General features: G+C 39.5%; 1 pseudogene; it reads left to right on the forward strand.

The window, feature by feature from the left end:
* Positions 1 to 22,368, forward strand: part of LOC142376961 (dynein axonemal heavy chain 8-like) — a 38,944-nt pseudogene continuing 16,576 nt past the window's right edge.

Here is a 22,368-nt window from a genome sequence, read left to right on the forward strand (position 1 = left end):
ATGGACACACCCAATCCAAAAGCAAACAAGTGTGTGTCTCAGGTAAGTTTCAGTTGTTTCTTTTTAGAATTAAAGCAGCCCATTTGATTCAGCTTATTCGTTGAGATACAGCTCTAGTTACGTAGAGCAAATACACTTCTACACTATTTACGACTCTTGTCTTCCTTCAGGCCAAACATAAGCAGGCAAGAGAAGAGAGGAAAAAGCTGCTCACCCCTGCACACAAGTACATGATTGACATCCTGGCTGACCGGCTGTCTTTGGCACCAACAGAGGTGGAGGAATTTGTTTTGGATTCTCCTTCAGTAAGTTCCTCCTCAGTGTGACTCCAAACTGGTACTAATGCTATCAAAAGCAGAAATATCTCACCAACACAAATCAGAAGTCAGGTGATCAGCTGAGGTTTTGTGGGATTGATTCATAACGCGTTATTTTTGTGGCTTTTTCTTCAGTTTGGTGTGATGCTTTCTAAACGTTTCGTTCCAAGGTTATGTTTTGTTTTTGGTTGTTTTATACTTGCATCGTAATATGATGCAATGATTAATAATGTTTTTGTGTTCTTCCTTTTTTCTTGCTGACTAGCTGCTCGCTTTTGATCATTTCTTCGCCTCGGGGGGCAGCAAAACCATTTCGTTTGTGTATCAGGAGTCCGAAGTCCCAGGAATAGGTATGAAGAAATCTGGAAAGTCTTCAATTGGAAAGACTGTCCATGCTTATTTTAATTGAAATTTTTTCCGTTTGACAGCTGTTATGCCGGGTTTTATATACTAGTATTTTTTTTGAAGTAAAATAGGAAAAACGTCCTATTTTCGAAAAACTGAAATACCGATAGATGATACAATTTTAGGGAAAGTCTTCTAATCAAATTTGATTGATTATCTTGCATGATAAAGACCCAGATATTCCACACAACATTATGAACTGGAATGTTTTTTCATCTCTTACAAAACCATTTGGATTTGATTTCAGAATGTGGGCGCGTATATCCTGGACCAAGCAAAGGGGGCAAAGCAATGAGGCTGTTTTTAGCCAATTTAGCAAAAACGTGCCTCACAGGGATCTGCTGCTCCTTCACACGGACCAGAGTGGACATTCCTGTGAACCCAGAAAACATACACGAGGTAAGGTCAAAGGTGGCGTGTCTCAGTAATTGTTAAGTATTTATTCTTGTGTTATGTGTCATATCAAAAGATGTAATCACTTTATAGAAAAGCTTTTGTTTCAGCTTATTCTTTATCACTACTCTATACAAACTTGATGATTAAAGTGTTACCCTTGCTTCTGGAAACTTTATTGAACAAGACAAAAGATAAAAATGGCACAGCTACGTCTTAGCTTAGCATCTTCCTTAAACCTCCGGGTTCCCTCCCTGAGCAGCTCACCTCATGGCAGTGTGTGTAGCAACGTATTACATCACAATAATAACATTGTTACAGCTGTCACGTCCAGTTATTGTCATACAAAGAGAATCTCTAATAAAAAAGTTAATTCACTAATAAACACTGTTTATACACAAGCCATTTAGGATGGCGAAGTGATCTTTGATAATGCACAATGTTCTTAAAGGGGAACTCCGGGGCATTTGAAGCGTGTTTCCATTGCTAGAGGTTGTCAAATAATGATAGTATGACACAGAGAGGTGCGTATCTGCGCTCCCTGTGTGGAGATTGCTCTGTCCGCACAGCATGTCATGCGAGGCTAATACGTGGTGGCTAAGGGGCAAGCGCTAACCCTTCCACGTAAAACAACAACTTGCACACTGCAGAAACGTCACACCTCTTTATAACCCATCCGACAATAAAGTCACAAGCCTTACCATCAAAACCATATGCATGGTTCTCACATTACTGGCATGGGGAGGTTACAAAACAACTGTATAAACAGCATGTAACTCACCGGCTGGTTGTAGGCTCGCGCATGTGAAAGCCCAGAAGAGTCGATGGAGGATAATCCCATATACAAAACAATTATATTCTCTAGAAAAACTGCGTTCAAGTATTTAAAACATTACAACAATATTACTGGGCATGTATTGTTGTAATGTTTTAAATACTTGAACGCAGTTTTTCTAGAGAATATAATTGTTTTGTATATGGGATTATTCTCCATCGACTCTTTTGGGCTTTCACATGCGCGAGCCTACAACCAGCCGGTGAGTTACATGCTGTTTATAAAGTTTTTTTGTAACGTCCCCATGCCAGTAATGTGAGAACCATGCATATGGTTTTGATGGTAAGGCTTGTGACTTTATTGTCGGATGGGTTATAAAGAGGTGTGACGTTTCTGCAGTGTGCAAGTTGTTGTTTTACGTGGAAGGGTTAGCGCTTGCCCCTTAGCCACCACGTATTAGCCTCGCATGACATGCTGTGCGGACAGAGCAATCTCCACACAGGGAGCGCAGATACGCACCTCTCTGTGTCATACTATCATTATTTGACAAACTCTAGCAATGGAAACACGCTTCAAATGCCCCGGAGTTCCCCTTTAAAGTTATTCATTTGTTGGTCTTTTTAACCTAAGGATTAAAACCAAACATATTTTACTTTACTAAGGTTATGTTAGGAGTTTAATGCATTATTAGCAGTTAGCTAATGTTATGTGCTCCACAACGTTATTTGATGACTATGTTAAACTAACGCGAGCAGTAAAACCTCCACAGACAAACACCCCACCGTACAAAAAATGGCTGTTTACTGAGGAGCCTTTGATCTACGGAAACACCGTTTACAGAGTAACGACTCACCGACATGGTGTGCTGTGTTGGCTTCAAACTTGTTTCTCGTCTTGAGCGTGGGAGGGGGCGTCTTATGTAAAAAGATGGCGGACTTTGATGTGGACGGTCTACTTGTTTTTACAAATGCATGCATCTCCTTGTGATTCTTCTTTTTTGTTGCCCTCCTCTTCTCTACCTTTTTCCTGGATAAGATCTGTGAAGCGCTGAGAATATATTAAGTCTAGTTGAGTGTATACATGCAGGATGGATTCGACTCCCAACTGCATTATCTGCGTATATTAGTCTGGCTTTGAGAAGTTTGATTTCATTCCCTTGGACTGACACGTTTACATTCATTTTTAGTCTGCTCTGGTTTTTCCTGTTGCCCAGATGTGAGGTGTGAGCTGCTGTGCGTTTTGGCCGCTGGTTTATAATCTGAACGTTTCTTTTTTCAACCTCTGTGGGGTCAATTCATATGAATTTACAGAGCTGATTGCTTGTTATTTTTTCAAATGAAGTGGTTTATGTTCTTTACGTGATTTACAGAAATCACGCTCTCTATATTTGTGTACTCTGCTATCTCAACCAGATGCATTATCAGGTACCAAAGTTTGGCACAGCTGATGTAATGTCAGTCAGTAGTTCGAAGCAAGAGCACATTTTCATGAGAACCCTAACATCTCAAACCAAATCATGTTTCTCCCTCACAGTTGAAATGTTTTCTGCTTCGGATTTCATTAAGTGATGGGTTGTCTTTTCTTGATGCCTTGCAGGAAATCTTTTTCTCAATGATTGATGCCAGGGATGGCCTCCTGAAAGGAATAAGGGATTCCTACGATGCACTGCTTCCAGCCCTTACTACAGGACAGAACTGGGGAGCTGTAGACAAGTCTAGACATGGAGCAAAACTTAAAAAGAACTTCTTCTATTCCTTTAAACATTTTTTGAACTCTTTAGATGGTAAGAATGTTTCACATTTATTGCCAACTGAATGTGAATAAGTTATTGGAGGGTGGCTCTTTAGAAAGATTGTAACTTTAAGCTCCATCTCTCGGGCAAATCTTACTCAACTGATTTAAAACCATCTTATGTTGAAGTACACAATAACAAGCAATACTGTAACCAAAAGATGGTTTGTAACCAGTACTGATGATTTTGTACTTTGTCTTATTTATACTTCAGATATCCAGAGGAGCAATGAGAGCGTCGTTCATCTGAAAACAGTCACAGATATTGACTTGTCTAAACTGGCCTGTCTGGATGATATGAAAGCTGCGGCTGCCAACTTTGACATGGTGCAACGGCTGGAAGAAATTCTGATGCAATGGTGCAAACAAATCGAGCAGGTTGGTAGATTTCAGAGTTTATATTTGATCCAACAACCTTAATTTGTGCTGTTAAATGCTAAAAATGAATTTGCGATGACTGTGATAGGCACAAAGCTCATTGGTTAGAGATGGTGACATCAGGCCAAGATGGATTAGATAGTTATGGAAGATTGGGAATATGATAGGATTGCTCAGACAGCAAAGCTTAATGGTGATGTTGGTGATGTATCCATTGTCATCAGGTCCTGATGGAGAGTGATTTGTTGAGGAAAGAGGATGATTCTGCCGGACCACTGAGTGAGTTAGAACACTGGAAACGAATGTCTTTACAGTACAACTCTATCATCGATCACATCAAAAGCCCAGAGTGTAAGGCGGTGGTGATGGTGCTCCATCTCAACCATTCCAAAATAATGAAGGTACTGACACAAGTGTTCAATGTACACAGAGTAATACCAAAGCTATTGAACATTTTCACTTTGTATCAGTTTTAGTGTATGTAGTTAAGGTTTGCTGCATGTAAAGAGAAATTAAAAACAGTCTGTGATACATAAATCATGACAAATGCCTGAAAATTGCAATGTAGAAGATATCGACGTTGGATAGCTTGCAATGATCATGGATTCAGTGTTCACTGCATGTAGGTGATCTTCACAGATGTATGAAAAAAATAGTTTTTGGAAATGATTATTTGTTAACACAGTACAGTATGTAGCCGTTCTGCATTAAGATGATGCTGAGTAGGCACTGTTTCATTTCACTGGAAAGTGTTGGTGTCACATCTGAGCCTAGTCCTGAATTATTTCATGTATTCTGATAAAATCCTATGCTAAGATCATTTGTGAATGACTAGATTTATTAAATCAATCAATGGATTCCTATTAACGCAGTCTTGTACCCGTGCAGGTGTGGCGGGATCTCGACACGAGGATAACATATCGTGTCAATGAGGCAAAAGACAATTTCAAATTCTTGTCAACACTTGAGAAAGTCTTACATCCTCTGTACAACAGTGACCCCGTATGTACATTTAACAGTTTGATTCTAATGAATAGTTTGTGTTTGGTAACACTGAATTAATATGTCCTTATTACATTGTTTTGTACTATCCAGGCAGCCATTATTTAGACAACTTATATACATTTTTTTTAACAAAGAATTAGTAAAAAGTTTGGAAGTTTGGCAAACTTAAGTGTAGAAATAGATGATAATTCATCTTCATTGACCCTCCTAAATCCTGAAATGTGATTTCAGGTTTCCATGACAGAAAATGTGCCGAAGGTCATCAGTGCCATTCACATGATTTACCGTGTTTCACTATATTACAATACAAGCGAAAAGATGTCTGCGCTGCTTGTCAAAGTAAGTGAAGTGTGTTCAGTTTCTGAAATATTTAAGTTGTCACCGGAAAACGTAACTTTCATGAGAAGACGCAGTGCAAGGATCCAGCTCCCTTTGTAAAACTGTAGCCACACAACTGACCACTTTTCCAGATCACAAATCAGATGGTCACAGCATGCAGATCCTACATTACTGACGATGGCAGTTGTCTTATATGGGATCAAGATGCTGAAAAACTCATCAGAAAAATGCAGGTGACTGAAGCTGATATTACTAAACATTTGGGTTATTATTACCAAGGCTTAAGATTACACATTTTGACATCAGTAGACTGTAGCTGTCATCATGTTTCTTTTATCTTTGGCAGGTCTGTACATGCTTATATCAGGAGTATCAGACCTGTTTCCAGAAAAAAAAGGTACAAGTAATGGAAGAAACTGGGAAAACATTCCTTGAGGTTTCAGAGATGCAGATTTTTTGCAAGTTTGAGAGCTTCTGCAAGCAACTTGAAAAGGTGTTGTCTTTGTTCATTCTCTTAAATCTCCATCCCACTTCTATCATGAGGCCTTGCAATGTGACGACGAATATTGTCTTTTGTAGATCAAGAAAATAATCACAGTGTTCAAGACATTTGAATCTCTTGAAAAGTCAAACATTGAAGGCATTGAGAAATCAGCCAGACAATTCCACACTGTGTCCATGAATCTGAAAAGGAAGAAGTATGACATGTTGTCCCCGAGGACGACTGAATTTGAAACTGATTTTGTGAAGTTCATGGCTCAAATGAGCCACATTGAGGTAAGTGTAATCTACAGCTTGTACCCAAATGTTGGTTCAAGCTCATTTTTTCAGGAAGCCTCAACCAGATGAAGATCTTTAGTGAAAGTTGGGAACAGGTTCATACGTGCAACATCACAGCAACACTCATTTACTCCAAACAGCCGTTGCATTCACACATGGCCACACTTAAAAGAATTACACGTTTAGGAACAGAAAGAAGGACTAGTAAGATTGTAGAATCTCTGAGGAATGAGGATCTACTGCTTGTATCGACACAGCTTGAAGCTGAAAAAAGAAAATAATATTGACGTTGTATTCTCAGAGTATCCCCACAATCTTGTCCTTTTCCACAGAGTCAGCTCCAGGCATTTATGTGTTCGTACTTCTCAAACATCATCTCATCTCAGCAAGCTCTTTGCCTGCTACAGCGGTCAGTACAATTTGCAGAATTTGGAAGTATGACATGAAGACTCTATTCTAACTGTGGCATTAAAAGGAAAAAATATAAGCAATCTATGAAATTTGTTTTGATAGTTTTCAGAAGCTGAACCTTCCCTGTCTTGCAACTCACATTTCCAACATTTTGGGTGTTATTCTTCAGCACTTTGCTTCAGAGGTGGAGTTTGTGAAAAAGGTATTCAGTTTGCTTGGGCTTAGATACCAAACAATAAACCTTATTAAACGTATTAAGCTGAAAGAAATCTTCAGATGAGTGAAACATTTTGAATTGAAAATGGAAGAAAACTGTTAATGATTTCAGTATGTTTTGTAAACTTCAATTGCAGGTCTTTGACAATCAGAAGGATGACATTCCATTATCCAGAAATATGCCACCAGTGGCTGGCAGGATTGGTTGGGTCAGACACCTCTATAAGAAGATAGAGGAGCCGATATTGTACATGAAAGTGAGACACAGTTTCTATCAGCAAAACAACTTTACAGTTATACTTCACAGTGACATTTTAACGACGATCAAATCTCCCTTCCTTTGCAGGAAAACTCGGACATCCTATGTAGTCCCGTGGGACAAGATGTGGTCAGAATGTACAATGGGACTGCAGCTATGTTGGTCGACTTTGAGCTTCTTCAACACGAAACGTGGATGGAGAAAGTTTCCAAACTAGATCACGGTTGGTTCTCTTGTTCTGATGTCATAATTTGACACTAATGGCAGAAAACAGCCCCTGTCGATTCCATTATTGCACACTGTTAAAACGAGCTTTCTCTGTTCCGTATAACAGTCTTGAACATTACCCTGCTGGTTCGCCACCCAAATACTGGAAAATTAGTCGTCAACTTTGACCCTAAAATAACCGAAGTCATTCGGGAGGCTAAGTGTTTGTTGAAAATGGGGCATAAGGTTCCAACGCAGGCTTCGCTTCTTATCAAGATGGAAAGCAAAATAAATGCCCATCACCTCAGACTAAAGGTAAACCGGGATTTACATTTTTTTTACGGGATTGTTTAACTTAAGAGAATTTGACCTGTATGCCTTTTTATAGACCATTCTGGAAGATTTTGAATCCACTTGTGAGAGCATACCCGCAGACTTCAACAGTTTGATGGCTTCAAAAATAAAAAACGTAAGCTTTTCATACCGTGTGTACGGCAGGTGGTCCGTCTTCTTTAGTGGGACATTGTTACTTGATGAATGTGAACCCTGCTGTAGGCAGTGGGAAGGGGTTTTGCCGATTTGAGAAATGTCTCGAGCAGACGTGTCCTGAAGAGCTTTTGATTGTAATTCTACATCCTTAAAATGTCCAGGTGGAATCTGCACTTCGACACGGTTCGGTGCTGCTGACCTGGTCTTCCCTCCTCCTGGACAAGTTCTTTCAAAATGTTGAAACTGCTCTGTCTGAGCTCCAAAATCTTGTAAAAAAGGTTTGTTGATGAATAAAAATTCTACTGATACTGAAAAGTATCAACATCAGGTTAAATGTCACATTGTTCAGATATGTTTGGGTTGGTGTGACAGCTCTCTTGGACAAAAGCCACGCTTCTAGATGCCACTTTCTTTTTCAGGTGCAGGATATTTGTAAGATACAAATTGATGATGTCCTCAAAGACATGTCTGAGACTGTTCTGATAGAGCTCCCAGAAGGCCGTGCATCTTTGCTGCAGCAGCTGGTTGACCACAATAAGGCATGACCATCTTATTTTTATTCTCCATATCCATTAAGGGAAGTTAAAGTGTTTTTCATCCATTACGTGAGTTTGAAACAATCATTACTTTGTCAAAGAGCAAAGGCTCGATGTCGTGGTTTGAGTAAACTTTTGAGTTTTCCAATGAACTCTGAATTCTGTTTCATTGAAACGCTCGTAGTGCAACTATTCCTCTTTTGTTTTTCAGAACCGTTGTAAGGAGTGGGCAAAGACACTGGATTACAAATGCAGTTATGTTAAAGGAGCTGTTATGGAGTTGGGTAATGTGTTAAGTGCTATTTATGAACCAAAAGGCACCAAGATTGTGGAGGAACCTGTTCAAGGTGTGTAGCACAAATGTAAATGACTTTTCTTTTCGTATAATTAGCATCTCAGCTTTTTTTATACATATATATATAAATTTCAGGGAGGAGTGTGACCTTCTCAAGAGAGAGCAAGAGGCTTTTAGAGGGTCCATTGAAAGATAAACAGATCAAGTTCGAAAAGGTATGATTGGATACCAACTGCAAAACATGTCTTTTCTATAAACTGTTGTGTGCCAACACAGGCATTAATGCCTCAAATAAAAAATCCTCATTTCAGGAGTTTAAGAAGCTTTATGAACTCTTCAGTACAAAGGTATTCGATGCACTTGTCAAAAGCACCAAGTTATCCCTGGAGATCCTTAAAAGGAGAATTTGTGGCACCAAGTGAGTATTTCTGGGTTTAAATAAGAAGAACAGTATCACAAAGAAAGGAAATAACCTCTGAAAGAGTAAAATCAATAAATGTGTATTTTAGCACTTACCAGAGGGCAAAGATTAAGCCGAAGGTGGTCCCACTGATTCAGTCTGAAGCCCAACTGGACAAACCCAATATGGTGAGTTATTTTTTTCTTTCTACTCATGGTTGGATGATTTTCATTCGCTACAATGGTTTATGGTCAGGGGAAATACATTATCTTTAATTCTTTGCCTGTCTTGTCAAGCACTACAATGTTGCTACTATGTCTGATATTTGTCCTCAGGTAATGATTCCCAATGTAGATGAGATCCAACAGGCCATAAATCAACTTGTTGACTGTGTGTTGGAGGTTAGCAAGGGTGTTGCTTGGCAGAAGGAGTACAGTCAAGATGACACACAGAACAAAGGTTACTAACTGTCAGCATGCACATACATGACAGCAGACACCTGATAAAACAAGTCCGCAAATGGGGATCTCCCATAAATTGTCATTTGATCAGTTATAATTAGGATTATTTCATTTAAACTTTCATGTATTATATTAGTTTTAATATCATACATTTTTTAAGTTGTTAGACACGAGCATGCAGAAGTCTGTGAAGATGTTTCAAGTGCACTGACTTGTGTGTGTAAACAGGAGCGAGGGGCCTTGGCTGCAATTAGTTATTGTGACGACATTATCACGAGATCATGAGTTTATTCTACTTTTATCTGAGGATAACAAAACTACTTTCCATGGGATAACAAGGTCAATTGCTATAGTTTCCACCAGAAAATGACCGTATAAAGATGCAGCTTATCAGCAGTCAACAAGCAACCTAAATCCCCCAAAAAGCTGTTATCCTGCGTAAAATGTAACTTTTAACAATACAATGGCTGCACAAATACTGCTTTAAAAATGAAATCCCACAACAGACATTGTCAAAATAGCTTACTGTTTTCATCTGACAATCAGGTGTCTGATAAGTAAAACAATCATTTGAACAGGATTGGTTTTGTTCATGAAATTGTCAAGATCAACGTTTGGTTAAAACTGTGTTTAAATTAATTTATTTTCCCTTTTTTTTGTCCTATTTTCATCACAAAAGGCAACAATTTCTTCCAGAGTGTTTTTGAACACAGGGACATTAAAAAAGTTGTGGTCGATCTGAAAACTGCAATCAGCTCCCAGAAGGAACAAGCAAGTGACGTTTTGAAGCATTTCGATCCTTTCAGGGTGATTTGGAATGTGGACAGGAACCTCAAAGTCCAGGTTTGTTTTCCCTAGAAGACATGTTGGCTGTTTTTTCCCCTATAATGATAACGGTTTAATTGTCTTCATTTTTTTTTTTTTACAGGAATTTATGGGTAGCAATCCATCCCTGATTCAGATTAAATCTGAAATCCAGTACTACGACTCAGTTGAGCAAGACATTGATGCTATCAAGCCTGAGATTGTTTTTGGGTCTACTGAACTTTCAACAGGTAAGCTGTTGTTTTTTTTTTTCTTTTTTACTTCTATGCTGCCTTGCGAAAGTATTCGGTCCCTTGAACTTTTCAACCTTTTGCCACATTTCAGGCTTCACACAAAGATAGAAAATGTATTTTTTTTGTGAAGAAAACAACAAGTGGGACACAATCGTGAAGTGGAATGAAACTAATTTCAATGTGTCAAACGTTTTTAACAAATAAAAAACTGCACCGCCTTTAGCTGCAATTACAGCTGCAAGTTGCTTGGGGTATGTCTCTATCAGTTTTGCACATTGAGAGACTGAAATTCTTGCCCATTCTTCCTTGCAAAACAGCTCGAACTCAGTGAGGTTGGATGGAGAGCGTTTGTGAACAGCAGTCTTCAGCTCTTTCCACAGATTCTCGATTGGATTCAGGTCTGGACTTTGACTTGGCCATTCCAACACCTAGATACGTTTATTTGTGAACCATTCCATTGTAGATTTGGCTTTATGTTTTGGATCATTGTCTTGTTGGAAGATAAATCTCCGTCCCAGTCTCAGGTCTCTTGCAAACTCCAACAGGTTTTCTTCCAGAATGGTCCTGTATTTGGCCCCATCCATCTTCCCATCAATTTTGACCATCCTCCCTGTCCCTGCTGACAAAAAGCCGGCCCAAACCATGATGCTGCCACCACCATGTTTGACAGTGGGGATGGTGTGTTCAGGGTGATGAGCTGTGTTGCTTTTACGCCAAACATATCGTTTTGCATTGTGGCCAAACAGTTGGATTTTGGTTTCATCTGACCAGAGCACCTTCTTCCACATGTTTGGTGTGTCTCCCAGGTGGCTTGTGGCAAACTTTAAACAACACTTTTTATGGATATCTTTGTGAAATGGCTTTCTTCTTACCACTCTTCCATAAAGGCCAGATTTGTGCAGTGTACGTGTGATTGTTGTCCTATGGACAGACTCTCCCACCTCAGCTGTAGATCTCTGCAGTTCATCCAGAGTGATCATGGGCCTCTTGGCTGCATCTCTGATCAGTCTTCTCCTTGTTCCAGATGAAAGTTTGGAGGGACGGCCGGGTCTTGGTAGATTTGCAGTGGTCTGATACTCCTTTCATTTCAGTATGATTGCTTGCACAGTGCTCCTTGGGAAGCTTGGGAAATCTTTTTGTTAGGGATGGCTCGTTTGACACGGACGCTTCGGCGCTCGTTTCATCTTCGTGAAGCAAAGTGGTTCGGCACAATGTTCCGGGGCGTGTATGAAATGGCGCTAATCACGTGATTGATGACGTCCGAAGCGCCGAATGCATTGTTTGGTGGAACCACGGTTCAGAGGTCTCTCATCGTTTGAACACTTGGGCGCGCTATTCTCTATAAAAGGAGAATGAATCCCAAACTGGTTTCCCAACCAGTTCTGTTGCCCTGTCAGAATTGAATTCAATTCATTGCTCTTTTCCATGGCTTCTGGCAAGAAACGTTTTGTGGCTTGGGATCACTTCACCTTGGTTTCTCCTAATAAGGTGATACTATTGTATAGGGGTAGGCGGTATGCACGGTATCATACCTTATGCGGTATTTTTCACCAATGGTAGAGATTTTTTTGCCATACCTTATACCGCAATAGCTCATGAGTCCTGTAGATGGCAGTAATGCAAAGTTTTGAACATCCGCTTGGATATGCCGTGCGACAGTAATTGCAAGACAAGGTAACACGAGTAATTTGTTTTACCACCTGCGGGGTAACCATGCTCCGGAATATGAAACGAGTCAAAGCCGGTGTTCTGTCGATTTCTCCTACTTGTCGAGATTTGCTACTTTGTGGTTTTGCGCATGCGCCGAGCCGATTTTCTAAGTTTCGTTTTCACGCCCATAATGTTTTGCTACCCTGCGTCTCAGCTGGTGTGTAACGGTAACATCCTCAAAATCCTGATTATTTTCTCTTTTGGAAGACATGGAAAGTAATAAAACACTCATCGTATTAACAAGCAGTTTAACATGCACAAATGGGGTGTCTGAAACATGACGCATATTTGAGCATGTTGAATAAGTGGAAGGCGCCTATGAAAGTTCCGTTATCCAAGAGGCAGCGGCTTTTCTCTCACAGAGTTTATTCGAGGAAATGTACCTTTTCTTGTTTTTTAAATATAAATATAACGTATATATTTTTTATATTTCCTGTGTTTTCTGTTTTGCACAATAAATTTAATTTAATATTGCTGCAAAAATCCTGATTGAAAGTGTTTATTTGGTGCTATGGTAACCACTGAGAAACTGTTCTGTTGTAATTTATATACAAAAGTACCATACCGCGGTATATACCGTATACCGTCAGTGGCTCAAATTTTACCGGGGTATACATTTTAGGCCATACCGCCCACCCCTACTATTGTACAATATACTATTGTGTGATGTAAGATGTTTGCTAGTTTTTGTTTTTCAAGTGTAAATATAAGCTTTATTATTATTATGGGTATGCATGCTAATATAGTTCTCTTCTTAAAATAAGGGGGCAGCACATTTAAGAATCTAAGTTATGTAGGACAATACATTCATTTTGGACTTGTTTATTTAGCACATATCACAAACAAAGCGCTTGCGGCCATTATTACACAGCTGTGTCCCGTGTACCAAACGCCTCTCTGTCTGTGTTCTGACAGAAAGGTGTGTTAATTACGCAAAGTGTTTCTGAATTATTTAAAACAACTAAAGTGTACTATTATTCTTAGCTATGGATGATGTCTTTAACTAGACATCATGTAGATGGTGGGTTGACGCAGTCACTTAACTGATAGCTCAGTGATTAGCTTAGTGGCTTTTGCATCCAAAGGTTATGAGTTTGAACCCAGCATTTTACAAGTTTGCCCTGCGTTTATTTTCTTGATATGCAGAATTTTATTTTTGTAGTGTCAAGGAAGCAAAAGCTTGATTCTGTGTGGGTGGATATGATTGTTATGGATGTGCAACCATTTTCTATTGTGGAAGATAAAGGTTTCAAGGTACGGTGGCTAGTAGTTCTAGTAGAACTACTAGCCACTTTCAATGTAACACAAGCACTTGTCATATAAAATCACAATTTTCTTTCTTTTACGCTTTTTATTTTGTACATATTAAAGTATAACAAGGACAATGAGGCTGGTTGAAGCAGATGATACTTGCGGTGCACCACCAGATTCCACTGTTCTGTGTGGTTTCAAAGCCCCGAAACTTTGGTTCATTTCCTGGCACAATCAGATGAACTCTGTGGAAGCTTCATGAGGCTTCACCGGCCATCCCTACTTTTTGTATCCAAATCCGGCTTTAAACTTCTCCACAACAGTATCTCGGACCTGCCTGGTGTGTTCCTTGTTGTTCATGATGCTCTCTGCGCTTTGAACAGAACCCTGAGACTATCACAGAGCAGCTGCATTTCTACGGAGACTTGATTACACACAGGTGGATTCTGTTTATCATCATCAGTCATTTGGGACAACATTGGATCATTCAGAGATCCTCACTGAACTTCTGGAGAGAGGCCCCGTTTACACAATAGGAAGACGCAGATATTTTCCTGCGGTTTGGCCTCTCATTTACACCAAAACCCCGTTTTTATCACAGAAAACGATTATTTCTAAAACCTCCGGCCAAAGTGGAGATGTCTGATAACGCCGGTTATGTGTTGCCGTGTCAACTGGGAGAAACGGCGTTCTAGGTTCTTAAACGTCACATTATGCGCCAGAAAATGCTTAACGTCATGCGAGCGCCTTATGTTTACAGTTTGTTTGGCTACTGATCAGGATTATCATGGATGATGTTAAAGTTCTACTAATTTTTACGTTTGTGCAAACGATTCTGGCCTTATTGCATTTGCCACCCCAAACCTGCTCGCACAGTTCAAAATAGAGGAGCATCACTTTTCCGTGGCTCTCCTGCGTCCAGTATCCACTGACTGTCTATATTTCCCTCTTATTGCCTTCAGTTTTGTTGTGATATTTGCTCGCGTTACCTCCTCCTTCACATGAGGAAAGTCCTCGATTCTGAGGATTTTGATTGGCTTGCATGGCTTTATTCGCGCTTTTATGCGGGTTGATGTAAATGACAAGTTTTTTGAAAACGATGTTGTGTGCACGATGTTATTATTGAAAACGGAGGGGGGGAAATATTCGTTTCTCTAAATACCCGGCTATGTGTAACTGTGGCCTGAGTTTGCTGCACTGAAAGTAAAGGGGCCGAATAATATTGCACGCCCCACTTTTCAGTTATTTATTTGTTAAAAAAGTTTGACACATCCAATAAATTTCATTCCACTTCACGATTGTGTCCCACTTGTTGTTGATTCTTCACAAAAAAATAAAATGTTATATCTTTATGTTTGAAGCCTGAAATGTGGCAAAAGGTTGAAATGTTCAAGGGGGCCGAATACTTTCACAAGGCACTGTATCTACGGCCTGGTAAGGATCAGAGGATTTATCCATTATGATCTGTTAAACCTTAAAACTGAAGGAGGGTGTACAATCTTTTTCAGGGTAAATGCTGATTGGAAAACCCATGATATTGGTTGTACCGTCACATGTTAGCCTTTGCTAGTTTTTTTTTTTAATTTGGTGTTTTAAAGGAGTGATTCAAGCTTTACATGGGAAATTCTTTCTCTTTCCTTTTTTTAGGTTTATTAAAGAAGGCATTGATGGCTGAGACCAAAGCCTGGAAGAAACTGATCTGCAGATACTTGAAGGAGGATTACAAGAAGAAAATGATTAACATCAGTTTACACATCAACAAATACCTTGTACAAGTATCGCATTCTGTTTCTAATCTGGAAGATGTGCGTCATGCCATGGGCACCCTGTCAAAGCTTCGAGATGCTGAAATTCAGACTGATATGACATTAATTTCTATTGAGGTATGACTAGGACGGTCATTCATTTTTTTAGACATATACAGTACCTTAAGCAGAGCTCCCTCTTTGACCTTTACAGTTGCAAACATTGCAGACTGATAAGAAACATGAAATAATGTTGTTTACAGGAAGCCTTTGAAATATTGACCAAAAATGAAGCAGAAGTGACCAAAAGAGAAGCAGAAGGAGTGTACAATCTGAGGCATCTCTTCACACAACTTCAGTCTAAAGCTGTTAGTACTATCAAGACATTCAGGCTTTTTTCTTTAAATGATTTTTTTCATGATGTGTTCCTCTGTAACAAAGCTTCGATAATGAATTTTGAACTCGGATTTTCTCAGAGATCAGTGCAAGATGAGCTGGTTTGCATGCAGCCCAAGTTCAAACGAAACCTTGTGGAATGTGTTGCTGTTTTCGAGAAGGATGTTTACTCTTTTAAGGAAGAATACGACTCTGTAAGTAATCTGTGAATGACCTTGTTTCTATGGGTGTTTGGAAAAATGTAGACGTTCTTATCAGCTCATATGATCCTGCATTTCAGGAAGGCCCAATGGTTGAAGGAATTCCTCCACAAGTAGCCAGCAGGCAGCTGCAAGCCTTTCAGGTACCATTACTGCTCACTCTCACCGTTCTATATTCCAGTTAATGTTTTACGCTTAAAACATGTGAGGAAGAAGAAGAAAAGCCTTTAGCTTTATTTTGAGTGGAAGATTATCTATTTTGATAGAGACTTATAAAGACAAATTGAAAAGAAATTCAAATCAAAAGACTACAAACTACATGAAACAGCAGTACAAAAATGTGAAATTACATTTAATTTGAATTTTGGTTTTGGTTTTATAAACATGGCAGTTTTCTTCTCGTTTGCTGAATCTAATTTTATTGCCAAAAAATGTTCTTTTTACTCAGGCTAGATTTGATGAACTGTGGAGAAATTTCACCACATATACTTCTGGGGAGCAACTTCTCGGCTTACCTGTTACGGAGAATAACTTTCTACACCAGAAGAAGTTTGTTACTATCCTGACAAAGCTTTCTATCAGAGCCATCAATGAAAATTCCATTAATATTAACTAACAAAGATTGTAATATCTTTTAAGGATTTTTCCTTTTTTTTTTTTAGAAAAGAGCTTGAGCTGCTTCGGAAACTCTACGGCCTGTATGATACAGTGATGAGTAAGATCAGTGGGTACTATAAAATCCTGTGGACAGACGTGGACATTGAAAAGATCAATGCAGAACTTGTGGAATTTCAGAATAGGTGGAGTATTTCTGAGCCATTACAACCTGCTTTGTGCCAGCATTGTATTTTTGATTTCTTTTGTATTCCTGTGATAGATATATTGTTTATCATCTCTATTTGTAGGTGCCGGAAGCTGCCCAAAGCACTAAAGGACTGGCAAGCCTTCCTTGACCTAAAGAGGACCATTGATGATTTCAATGAGTCGTGCCCGCTGCTGGAATTGATGGCAAACAAATCCATGATGCGGAGACACTGGGACCGGATTGGAGACTTAACTGGACACCAATTTGAGGTGGAGTCCAAAACCTTTATGCTGAAGAACATCATGGAAGCCCCTTTGCTGAAGTACAAGGATGATATTGAGGTTCGCTGGAAGTTTGAATACATTTAATTCCACAGTTCTAGCAACAATATTTCTTCTTTTTGTATGTGTCTAACCTCCTTAGCCTGGCTTTCTTCATTCATAGGACATCTCCATATCTGCTGTAAAAGAGAAGGATATTGAGGCCAAATTGTCACAGGTAAAAGACTTGTGGTCTGGTCAGACCCTTAGTTTGATGACATTCAAGGATAGAGGAGAACTAATGCTGAAGGGGGCAGAGACAGCAGAGATTCTTACCATCCTGGAGGATAGCTTGATGGTACTGGGCTCACTGCTAAGCAACAGGTAATACAAGTTAACAACAGCTTCAGATTTACATTCCACTGATTAAATCAGTTCCTAAGGAGCCTTGAACTCCGGAACAATATAATGAAAGTCTGTTAAACTAAAGTGAATGTACGCACTTAGTTAAAGAGGAAGAAGTAGAAATAAACTTATCTTGTTCTTAACAGATTTGACATTTACCAACAGCATTTTACAACACCTTTAAAGTTTTAAGTAGCTTGTGTCCTTATCTGCTTCGTACAGGTACAGTGCATACTACAAAACAGAGATCCAGGATTGGCTCTCCAATCTTTCAACATCATCGGAAGTCATTGAACAGTGGGTTATTGTGCAAAACTTGTGGATCTACTTGGAAGCTGTGTTTGTTGGGGGTGACATCGCCAAAGACCTCCCACAGGTGCAGTTCATGCTTTCTATCCTGAGGAAAACTACACCTTAGAATGCTTCCTTAAGTAAAATTCAAACCGCCCTTTTTTTTTCTATTACAGGAGGCAAAACGCTTTCAAGATATCGACAAGTCCTGGATTAAGGTCATGCAGCGTGCTCAGAAGGTGCCAAAAGTGGTGGACTGCTGTGTGGGTGACCCAATGTTAGGGCATCACCTACCCGAGCTTCAGAAACAGCTAGAGCTCTGTCAGAAATCTCTTGCGGGGTAATTCTTTACGAACAACATTAGTCCAAATACTTTAGATTGACTCAAAAAATAAGATGTGCAGAATTAAATAGATTGTTGTTATACCAGTGCAGTGGGTGTTGATGTTACGTATTTCTAATTTAACAGTTACCTTGAGAAGAAGAGGCTCCTTTTTCCAAGATTCTTCTTTGTATCCGATCCATCTCTTTTGGAAATCCTTGGACAAGCCAGCGACTCTCATACAATTCAGGTTAGAATGAGTTTGAACATTGTTGTCACTATGAATATATGGATATACATATACCTATATATAGATATATATCATTTTTAAATTCATTTATTTATATATTCAGTTAAGTAATTAATATAAATTACAGCCATACATCTGAATGTTTGCATGATGTCTTAAAATGAAAATTCAAATAATCACTATGACCTCTTTAAGTTTTACTTGGATAACTTTCAAGTTGACATTTTATCACTTGACAAAAGTCAATTTTGATACAATTGTGTTTCAGTCTCATCTCCTTGGAGTGTTTGACAATGTCAACGAAGCAGAGTTTCATCCAACGAAATATAACAAGATTTTGGCCGTTCTCTCACAGGAAGGGGAGAAATTACCGGTATGTCGTGTGCTTTTAAAGAGTTTAACTGATTCATTTTGGTTTTCTCAACATGTAAAAATATTCCATTGTACAGCCCCAATTCCTAAAAGGTTTGACCACTGTTTAATGTATAATTAAAAACGGAATGCAGTGATTTACAAATCTCATGGATGGTCCCACTCCTTCTTTGTCCGGAGGACGCAGCGTCTGTGATTTCTAAAAAGAATTTTAAATTTTGATTTGTCTAATGACAAAACAATTCTACACTTTTCCTCAGTTCACTCTAAATGAACCATGGTCCAGAGAAGATGGCAGCGTTTCTGGATGGCATTCACATAGGTTTCTTCTTTGCATGATAGAGCTTCTTACTTGCATTTGTGCATGGCAAGGCAAGCTGTTCTCACAGACAGTGGTTTCTGGAAGTGTTCCTGAGCACATGTAGTGATTTCCATGACAAAATTATTGTAAAAAGTTTGTAATACAGAGCTGCCTGAGGGCCCAACGACGACAGAGATTCTACATAGATAGATTCTATCAATCTTTGAATGATATTTTGTACTGTAGACCAGTACAAGCTCTGCAGTTGCCTGATAACGAGCTGATCATTTCAATCAGGTGTGTTGGAGCAGGAAACCTCTAAAACATGCGGGGCAGTGGTCCCCGAGGACCAGGTTTGAAAAACACTGCAGTAGACAATGAAATATTGTGTTACTTTGAGGAACAGTGTTCTGAAATTGCTCCAACATTTGTTGACATAGTTTTTTTGCAGGTTGCTGAGCCCCTGCTCCCTGCTACTTTAAGGGGCTTTTCCAATACCCAGTCATATCCAGCTGCTACACGTTCCTCCAGCTGTTTCCTTTTAGTAGCACTTGCTTTTCCAGCCTATTGCAGATCCCTTCCCAACTTATTTGAGACATTTTGCTACCATCAAGTTCAAAATATTTCATTAAACAGTAAAATGTCTCACTTTCAACATTTTATGTTTTCTTTGACCTAATTTCAACAGAGTGTCCCGACTATATTGAAATTGGGGCTGTAAATCCCTTTTACAGTTCGTGTAAATGGAAAAAAAAAAAAAAAGATTTCTAATCTTTGGTAGTTTAATCTGTAACATTGCTTGGGTGTATCAATTCTTCGGTTTTTAGAAATCTTTGATAATTGCAGTTTGATAAACGTGTATTTCTGCTTTCAGCTGGACAAATGTGTCATGGCGCAGGGAGCTGTGGAGCTCTGGCTTGGAGAGCTGTTGCTGCAACAGCAAGCCTCCTTACACTCCATCATCAGAGCTTCAGATCTAGAGATAAACGATGAAGACTTTGACCTTCTCACTTTCCTTGACAAATATCAAGCACAGGTGAGTAGACAACATTGTGGCCGCTTGGAAATACATTTAGCAGGTTGATTTCTAATGCAAGCCAGTATCTATCAGGTCGCCATGGCTTGCACCTCCAGCAGGTTGTACTGTGTGATATTTGCTTTTGTTATAGATTTTCTCCACAGCTTCAGTCTTGTACTAAATCTATGACACAACTTTCCTCCTTTGTGGAAAAAAGTTTTTTAAATAACAAGTGTGAATATCTTTGGAGTTTTGTACGGAAGCCCAGAGCGGACGTGGTACGTATAAACTTTTGTTTGATGGTTTTCGATCATTTCCAGAAAACAATAATCGTTTTCTCCAGATAACGAGATAATTATCTCGTTATCTGGAGAAAACCATCAAAAAAAAAGTTTATACGTACCACGTCCGCTCTGGGCTTCCGTAGTTTTGAGAGATACGATGGTATCATAATTGATTTCTATATTCATAGAGTTCCCAAGATTCATTTTATTCTGCCTTGTCTGTTTTAAGGTGGGCTTGTTAGGAATCCAGATGCTTTGGACAAGAGATTCTGAAGAGGCCCTAAGAATCGCTGCCGATAAGAAGGAGATCATGCCTCTTACGAAAAAGAGGTTTCACAACCTACTCAGCATGCTCATTAAACAAACCACCTGTGACCTGAGCAAATTCGACAGAGTCAAATATGAAACACTTGTCACAATTCATGTGCACCAGAGTGACATTTTTAATGACCTGGTAAGGTTTTTTTCTTCAGTAAATGTCTGTTCTTTTCTTTCTGTAAAACACTTGAGTTAAGCTCCGCTTTGTTTGCAGGTAAAGAAGCGTGTGAAATGTATCAGCGACTTTGAATGGCTGAAGCAGAGCAGATTTTACTTCAAGGAGGATCTGGACAAAGTCATTGTATCCATAACTAATGTCGACTTCATCTATCAGAACGAGTTCTTAGGCTGTACTGATCGGCTGGTCATCACCCCTCTGACTGACAGGCAAGAAAAGAGAAAATTGATTTTTATAAGCAACTTGCTGTAATAAGTCAACTTTGCTTGTAGGTTTTAATTCCTATGTTGCATTCAAGAACAGTTTTTTTTTTCTACAAAGGTGTTATATCACACTGGCCCAGGCTCTGGGCATGAGTATGGGAGGAGCTCCTGCTGGGCCAGCCGGCACCGGTAAGACTGAAACCACCAAAGACATGGGTCGTTGCCTTGGCAAGTACGTTGTGGTCTTCAACTGCTCGGACCAAATGGACTTCAGAGGACTCGGCAGGATATATAAAGGTACATTAGGCAATGAAACAAGTCATCGAGCAGTGGTGTACAGTTTCATTTATGTGATGTCCTATTGTGTTTTTATTTTCCAGGCCTTGCACAGTCAGGGTCCTGGGGCTGCTTCGATGAGTTCAACAGAATCGACCTGCCAGTGCTTTCCGTTGCTGCTCAGCAGATCTCAATTGTTCTGACATCACGAAAGAAACACAGAAGCACTTTCATTTTTACGGACGGAGACTGCGTGAACTTGAATCCAGAGTTCGGCGTGTTTATCACCATGGTAAGACATGGAAACACACAGTCCTATTAAAAGAAACTCCTTGAAACTAGATGGAAAACATTAGATATACAGTATATACAAAGATATGTCATGCCTCTGTATCTAGAATCCAGGATATGCAGGCCGTCAGGAACTTCCTGAAAATCTAAAAGTGCAGTTCAGGACAGTGTCCATGATGGTGCCAGACAGGCAGGTGGGTCAAGGCTTCTTTCTGTGGAGAGAAACGTTTTTCTTTTTGCTGTGGTCCTAACACATCCCTCTACACTTTTGTCTCCGACAGATTATAATGAGAGTCAAACTAGCCAGTTGTGGATTCAATGAGAATGTTAACTTAGCACAGAAATTCTTTGTTCTTTACAAACTTTGTGAGGAGCAACTCACAAAACAGGTGAGAATCTTGTTAGCATTTCATAAGTCCTATTTTGTTTGGTTATTGAACTACTGACATATAACCTCTGCTATTTGACAGGTCCACTATGACTTTGGACTAAGGAACATCCTGTCTGTGTTGAGAACACTTGGGGCGTGTAAAAGAGCTCGACCTGATGACACTGAGTCCAGCACTGTCATGAGAGTGCTTCGTGACATGAATCTGTCCAAACTGGTATCACACAAACTTAGTTCTTACCAACAGCTGTGATATATTGAATTGTATTGAATTGTGGGTGTGAAAGTATACTCTGTACACTGGATACAGTGCTGTGAATAAAAAAATCCATCTGTGTGTTTCAGGTGGATGAGGATGAGCCCCTCTTCCTTAGTCTTATCAATGACCTGTTCCCTGGTATCCAGCAGGACAACAGCACATATACTGAACTTCAAGCTGCTGTTGCTAATCAAGTTGAGCTTGCCGGTCTCGTTAACCACCCACCGTGGAACCTCAAGCTTGTTCAGGTGCCTTAAAATTGTTGTTTAGCATAATTATTATAAAGTTAGCTTTTGGAAAGTACTTTTCTTACTGGTATATCACTGTTGC

The sequence above is a fragment of the Odontesthes bonariensis genome, chromosome 3 (genome assembly GCF_027942865.1).
Source record: "Odontesthes bonariensis isolate fOdoBon6 chromosome 3, fOdoBon6.hap1, whole genome shotgun sequence".
Taxonomy (NCBI): Eukaryota; Metazoa; Chordata; class Actinopteri; order Atheriniformes; family Atherinopsidae; genus Odontesthes; species Odontesthes bonariensis.